Below are 7,829 nucleotides of genomic sequence, written 5' to 3' on the forward strand. Positions count from 1 at the left end.
CATCCAAAAAGAAGTTGTCATGCTTGACAACTAAAGGTGTCATCATCGCGACACTAAACTTGCCATAAAATCGTTGAAAGTTGTCGTGTGTTTGTGCCACATGTGTGACACTTATCAGGATCCTATTTTCTTTCTCTTTGAATTACACAAAATACGGGTTGCTACAAGATTCGTGTAAGCCTATATTTAATAGTATTATTTATGTTTGTACATTTAAGAGAAAAATAGTGCTAACTATACATGTTTGTGCATCTAAGAGAATAAATATTGCTAATTTCGTCCTCAGGTAAATGGAGTACAATTATTGATATTTCATCAATTTATTAACTAAGACACAATCTACAAAGATATTATCATAATCATACGTCGTTGAAACCAAAGAAGAGGCATTGCCTCAAAGTATTGCAGATAGTAAAATATACATTGGATTAGACTAAGTAATACTAGATAAATTTGCTTGGTTTGGATTTTGTATGTCACAAATTGATGAAGGAGGAAGAAATGACCGTTGGAGAGAGAAGCTCTCCCGACGCGCTCGCCTCGCCCCTCATCCTGTGTGCCGCCGCCGGAAGGGAGACACCGGCGGCCGGCACGTCGGGTGGGGCGAGCGGGGAGGGCATGCCAGTGACGTGGGTCCTGGCCATGGGTGTGGCGGCCGTTTCTGGGCGCTGGGGAAGGATTCGGAGGGTGAAGATGACGGGTGAGGGAGTCCTGGATTAGGGGGTTCTCGTGTGTCCGGGCTATGTGACATGGGTCGGACTGTTGGACCATGAAGATATAAGGCAGAAGGTCTTCCCCCGTGTTCGGGTAGGACTCTCCTATGCATGGATGGCAAGATTGCTGTCTGAATATGTAATTTCCTTCCTCTGTAAACCGATTGTGTACAACCCTAGGCCCCTCCAGTGTGTATATAAACCGGAGGGTTTAGTCCATAGAGGCTATCAGAATCCATAGAGGCTAGACAGCTAGGGTTTAGCCATTACGATCTCGAGGTAGATCAACTCTTGTAACCCCTATACTTATCAAATACAATCAAGTAGGACGTAGGGTTTTACCTCCATTAAGAGGGCCCGAACCTGGGTAAACATCGTGTTCCCCCTGTCCCTTGTTACCTTCGATCCTCAGACGCATAGTTCGGTACCCCCTACCTGAGATCGGTCGGTTTTGACACCGACATTGGTGCTTTCATTGAGAGGTCCACTGTGTCATCGGTAGAAGGTTCGATGGTTCGTTCAATCATCAACAACGATGCTGCTTCCGGGGAAACTTTCCTTCCTGGTCAACTTTTTGTGTTTGGCGGCTTCGCTCTGCGTGCCAATTCAGCTGGTCACCTTGAACAAATCGATAGCTACACCCTTGATCATCAGATCAGGTTCGGAAGCCTAAATTACATCGCTGATATCCGAGGAGACTTGATCTTTGAAGGATTCTCGGCCCCGACCGCTGTTCCTCATCTACAAGGGGGAAACCTATCGGATCCACCATCAGGCTCCGTTCAAGAACCAACTGTCGTTCCTTCCCTAGACTCAGATCCAGAGCGGACCACCCTATCCGAAGATGGGAGCATGAGCCCCGCCAGACCCTCTCCAACTACGGAGCTCCCTGCCGGAGACCCAGAGGTGACTATATTACCGGCAGGCAGGAACCAAACAGGACTCTCCCTGTCATCGGGAGGCCGAACTCACCTCTGGATGCTAACTCCAACCCCTCGAGGCCTGCGTCCATTGAGCACAGTCAGGTGGCGTTTACCATGCCCAGCTCCGCAGGTCCTTGGTCACCTGTCCAGCCTTCGCTCCTGAACGAGGCCCTAGATTTAATGCGATCTCTCGCCATTACGGAATTATCACCTCCGAACTACGCCCAGCCCGACCAGGGGCTGAGAGCGGGGAATTTTGCGTCCCACCCACCACCCACTTAATTGTTGGGGAACGTAGCAGAATTTTAAAATTTTCTACGCATCACCAAGATCAATCTATGGAGTCATCTAGCAACGAGGGAGAGGGGAGTGCATCTACATACCCTTGTAGATCGCGAGCGGAAGCGTTCAAGAGAACGGGGTTGATGGAGTCGTACTCGTCGTGATCCAAATCACCGATGACCTAGCGCCGAACGGACGACACCTCCGCGTTCAACACACGTACGGTTGGGAAGACGTCTCCTCCAACTTGATCCAGCAAGGGGGAAGAAGAGGTTGATGGAGATCCAGCAGCACAACGGCGTGGTGGTGGAAGCAACGGTGATCTCGGCAGGGCTTCGCCAAGCTTAGCGAGAGGGAGAGGTGTCACGGGAGGGAGAGGGAGGCGCCAGGGGCTAGGGTGCGGCTGCCCTCCCTCCCCCCACTATATATAGGACCCCTAGGGGGCGCCGGCCCTAGGAGATGGGATCTCCAAGGGGGGCGGCGGCCAAGGGGGTGGCTTTCCCCCCAAGCCAAGTGGGGCGCCCCCACCCCTAGGGTTTCCAACCCTAGGCGCAGGGGGAGGCCCAAGGGGGGTGTACCAGCCCACTAGGGGCTGGTTCCCCTCCCACTTCAGCCCATGGGGCCCTCCGGGATAGGTGGCCCCACCCGGTGGACCCCCGGGACCCTTCCGGTGGTCCCGGTACAATACCGATTACCCCCGAAACTTTTCCGATGGCCGAAACTTGGCTTCCTATATATAAATCTTCACCTCCGGACCATTCCGAAACTCCTCGTGACGTCTGGAATCTCATCCGGGAATCCGAACAACTTTCGGGTTACCGCATACTAATATCTCAACAACCCTAGTGTCACCGAACCTTAAGTGTGTAGACCCTACGGGTTCGGGAGACATGCAGACATGATCGAGACGACTCTCCGGTCAATAACCAACAATGGGATCTGGATACCCATGTTGGCTCCCACATGCTCCTCGATGATCTCATCGGATGAACCACGATGTCGAGGATTCAATCAATCCCGTATACAATTCCCTTTGTCAATCGGTACGTTACTTGCCCGAGACTCGATCGTCGGTATCCCAATACCTCGTTCAATCTCGTTGCCGGCAAGTCACTTTACTCGTACCGTAATGCATGATCCTGTGATCAACCACTTGGTCACATTGAGCTCATTATGATGATGCATTACCGAGTGGGCCCAGAGATACCTCTCCGTCATACGGAGTGACAAATCACAGTCTCTATTCGTGCCACCCCAACAGACACTTTCGGAGATACCCGTAGTGCACCTTTATAGTCACCCAGTTACGTTGTGACGTTTGGCACACCCAAAGCACTCCTACGGTGTCCGGGAGTTGCACAATCTCATGGTCTAAGGAAATGATACTTGACATTCGGAAAAGCTATAGCAAACGAACTACACGATCTTTGAGCTATGCTTAGGATTGGGTCTTGTCCATCACATCATTCTCCTAATGATGTGATCCCATTATCAATGACATCTAATGTCCATAGTCAGGAAACCATGACTATCTATTGATCAACGAGCTAGTCAACTAGAGGCTCACTAGGGACGTGTTGTGCTCTATGTATTCACACATGTATTACGATTTCCAGATAACACAATTATAGCATGAACAATAGACAATTATCATGAACAACGAAATATAGTAATAACCATTTTATTATTGCCTCTAGGGCATATTTCCAACAGTCTCCCACTTGCACTAGAATCAATAATCTAGTTACATTGTGATGAATCGAACACCCATAGAGTTCTGGTGTTGATCATGTTCTGCTCTAGGGAGAGGTTTAGTTAACGGATCTGCTACATTCAGGTCCGTATGTACTTTACAGATATCTATGTCTCCATTTTGAACACTTTCACAAATGGAGTTGAAGTGACGCTTGATATGCCTGGTCTTCCTGTGAAACCTGGGCTCCTTGGCAAGGGCAATAGCTCCAGTGTTGTCACAGAAGAGAGTCATCGGGCCCGATGCATTGGGAATGACTCCTAGGTCGGTAATGAACTCCTTCACCCAGATTGCTTCTTGTGCTGCCTCCGAGGCTGCCATGTACCCCGCTTCACATGTAGATCTCGCCACAACGCTTTGCTTGCAACTGCACCAGCTTACTGCCCCACCATTCAAAATATACATGTATCTGGTTTGTGAATTAGAGTCATCCAGATCTGTGTCGAAGCTAGCATCGACGTAACCCTTTACGACGAGCTCTTCGTCACCTCCATAAATAAGAAACATATCCTTAGTCCTCTTCAGGTACTTCAGGATATTCTTGATCGCTGTCCAGTGTTCCATGCCGGGATTACTTTGGTACCTTCCTACCAAACTTACGGCAAGGTTTACATCAGGTCTGGTACACAGCATAGCATACATGATAGACCCTATGGCCGAGGCATAGGGGACGACACTCATCTTTTCTCTATCTTCTGCCGTGGTCGGGCATTGAGCCGTGCTCAATCTCGTACCTTGCAATACAGGCAAGAACCCCTTCTTTGACTGATCCATATTGAACTTCTTCAATATCTTGTAAAGGTACGTACTCTATGAAAGACCAATGAGGCGTCTCGATCTATCTCTATAGATCTTGATGCCTAATATGTAAGCAGCTTCTCCAAGATCCTTCATTGAAAACACTTGTTCAAGTAGGCCTTTATGCTTTCCAAGAATTCTATATCATTTCCCATCAATAGTATGTCATCCACATACAATATGAGAAATTCTACAGAGCTCCCACTCACTTTCTTGTAAATGCAGGCTTCTCCATAAGTCTGTGTAAACCCAAACGCTTTGATCATCTCATCAAAACGAATGTTCCAACTCCGAGATGCTTGCACCAGCCCATAGATCGAGCGTTGGAGCTTGCACACCTTGTCAGCATTCTTAGGATCGACAAAACCTTCCGGCTGCATCATATACAATTCTTCCTTAAGGAAACCATTAAGGAATGCCGTTTTGACGTCCATTTGCCATATCTCATAATCATAGAATGCGGCAATTGCTAACATGATTCGGATGGACTTCAGCTTCGCTACGGGTGAGAAAGTCTCATCGTAGTCAACCCCTTGAACTTGTCGATAACCCTTAGCGACAAGCCGAGCTTTATAGATGGTTACATTACCATCCGCGGCTGTCTTCTTCTTAAAGATCCATTTATTTTCTATGGCTCGCCGATCATCGGGCAAGTCAGTCAAAGTCCATACTTCGTTTTCATACATGGATCCTATCTCGGATTTCATGGCTTCCAGCCATTTGTCGGAATCTGGGCCCGCCATCGCTTCCTCATAGTTCGAAGGTTCACCGTTGTCTAACAACATGATTTCCAGGACAGGGTTGTCGTACCACTCTGGTGCGGAACGTGTCCTTGTGGACCTACGAAGTTCAGTAGCAACTTGATCTAAAGTTTCATGATCATCATCATTAACTTCCTCTCTAGTCAGTGCAGGCACCTTAGGAACTTTTTCTTGAGCTGCGCCACTTACCGGTTCAAGAGGTAATACTTCATCGAGTTCTACTTTCCTCCCACTTACTTCTTTCGAGAGAAACTCTTTCTCTAGAAAGGATCCATTCTTGGCAACACAGATCTTGCCTTCGGATCTGAGGTAGAAGGTATACCCAATAGTTTCTTTAGGGTATCCTATGAAGACACATTTTTCCGACTTGGGTTCGAGCTTTTCAGGTTGAAGTTTCTTGACATAAGCATCGCATCCCCAAACTTTTAGAAACGACAGCTTAGGTTTCTTCCCAAACCATAATTCACACGGTGTCGTCTCAACGGATTTCGACGGAGCCCTATTTAAAGTGAATGCGGCAGTCTCTAAAGCATAGCCCCAAAATGACAGCGGTAGATCGGTAAGAGACATCATAGATTGCACCATATCCAATAGAGTGCGATTACGACGTTCGGACACACTATTACGCTGAGGTGTTCCAGGCGGCGTGAGTTGTGAAACTATTCCACATTTCCTTAAGTGCGTGCCAAATTCGTGACTCAAGTATTCTCCCCCACGATCTGATCGCAAGAACTTGATTTTTCTGTCACGTTGATTCTCAAACTCACTCTAAAATTCCTTGAACTTTTCAAAGGTCTCAGACTTGTGTTTCATCAAGTAGACATACCCATATCTACTCAAGTCATCAGTGAGGGTGAGAACATAACAATAGCCACCACGAGCCTCAACGCTCATTGGACCGCACACATCAGTATGTATGATTTCCAATAAGTTGGTTGCTCGCTCCATTGCTCCTGAGAATGGAGTCTTGGTCATTTTACTCATGAGGCATGGTTCGCACGTGTCAAATGATTCGTAATCAAGAGACTCCAAAAGTCCATCTGCATGGAGCTTCTTCATGCGTTTGACACCTATGTGAGCAAGGCGGCAGTGCCACAAGTATGTGGGACTATCATTATCAACCTTACATCTTTTGGTATTCACACTATGAATATGTATAACATTATGCTCGAGATTCATTAAGAATAAACCATTCACCAGTGGAGCATGACCATAAAACATATCTCTCATATAAATAGAACAACCATTATTCTCGGATTTAAATGAGTAGCCATCTCGAATTAAACGAGATCCTGATACAATGTTCATGCTCAAAGCTGGCACTAAATAACAATTATTGAGGTTTAAAACTAATCCCGTAGGTAAATGTAGAGGTAGCGTGCCGATGGCGATCACATCGACCTTGGAACCATTCCCGACGCGCATCGTCACCTCGTCCTTCGCTAGTCTCCGCTTATTCTGCAGCTCCTGCTTTGAGTTACAAATGTGAGCAACCGCACCGGTATCAAATACCCAGGAGCTACTACGAGTACTGGTAAGGTACACATCAATTACATGTATATCACATATACCTTTAGTGTTGCCGGCCTTCTTGTCCGCTAAGTATTTGGGGCAGTTCCGCTTCCAGTGACCACTTCCCTTGCAATAAAAACACTCAGTCTCACGCTTGGGTCCATTCTTTGACTTCTTCCCGGCAGCTTGCTTACCGGGCGCGGCAACCCCCTTGTTGTCCTTCTTGAAGTTCTTCTTACCCTTGCCTTTCTTAAACTTAGTGGTTTTATTAACCATCAACACTTGATGTTCCTTTTTGATCTCCACCTCCGCTGATTTCAGCATTGAATATACCTCAGGAATGGTCTTTTCCATCCCCTGCATATTGAAGTTCATCACAAAGCTCTTGTAGCTCAGTGGAAGCGACTGAAGGATTCTGTCAATGACCGCGTCATCCAGGAGATTAACTCCCAGCTGAGTCAAGCGGTTATGCAACCCAGACATTTTGAGTATGTGCTCACTGACAGAACTATTTTCCTCCATCTTACAACTGAAGAACTTGTCGGAGACTTCATATCTCTCGACCCGGGCATGAGCTTGGAAAACCATTTTCAGCTCTTCGAACATCTCATATGCTCCGTGTTGCTCAAAACGCTTTTGGAGCCCCGGTTCTAAGATGTAAAGCATGCCGCACTGAACGAGGGAGTAATCATCAGCACGTGACTACCAAGCATTCATAACGTCTTGGTTCTCTGGGATGGGTGAGTCACCTAGCGGTGCTTCTAGGACATAATCTTTCTTGGCAGCTATGAGGATGATCCTCAGGTTCCGGACCCAGTCCGTATAGTTGCTGCCATCATCTTTCAGCTTGGTTTTCTCTAGGAACGCGTTGAAGTTGAGGGCAACATTAGCATGGGCCATTTGATCTACTAGACATAATGTAAAGATTTTAGACTAAGTTCATGATAATTAAGTTCATCTAATCAAATTATTCAATGAACTCCCACTCAGATAGACATCCCTCCAGTCATCTAAGTGAAACATGATCCGAGTCAACTAGGCCGTGTCCGATCATCACGTGAGACGGACTAGTCAACATCGGTGAACA

Source organism: Triticum urartu, chromosome 3, assembly GCF_003073215.2.
Source record: "Triticum urartu cultivar G1812 chromosome 3, Tu2.1, whole genome shotgun sequence".
Taxonomy (NCBI): domain Eukaryota; kingdom Viridiplantae; phylum Streptophyta; class Magnoliopsida; order Poales; family Poaceae; genus Triticum; species Triticum urartu.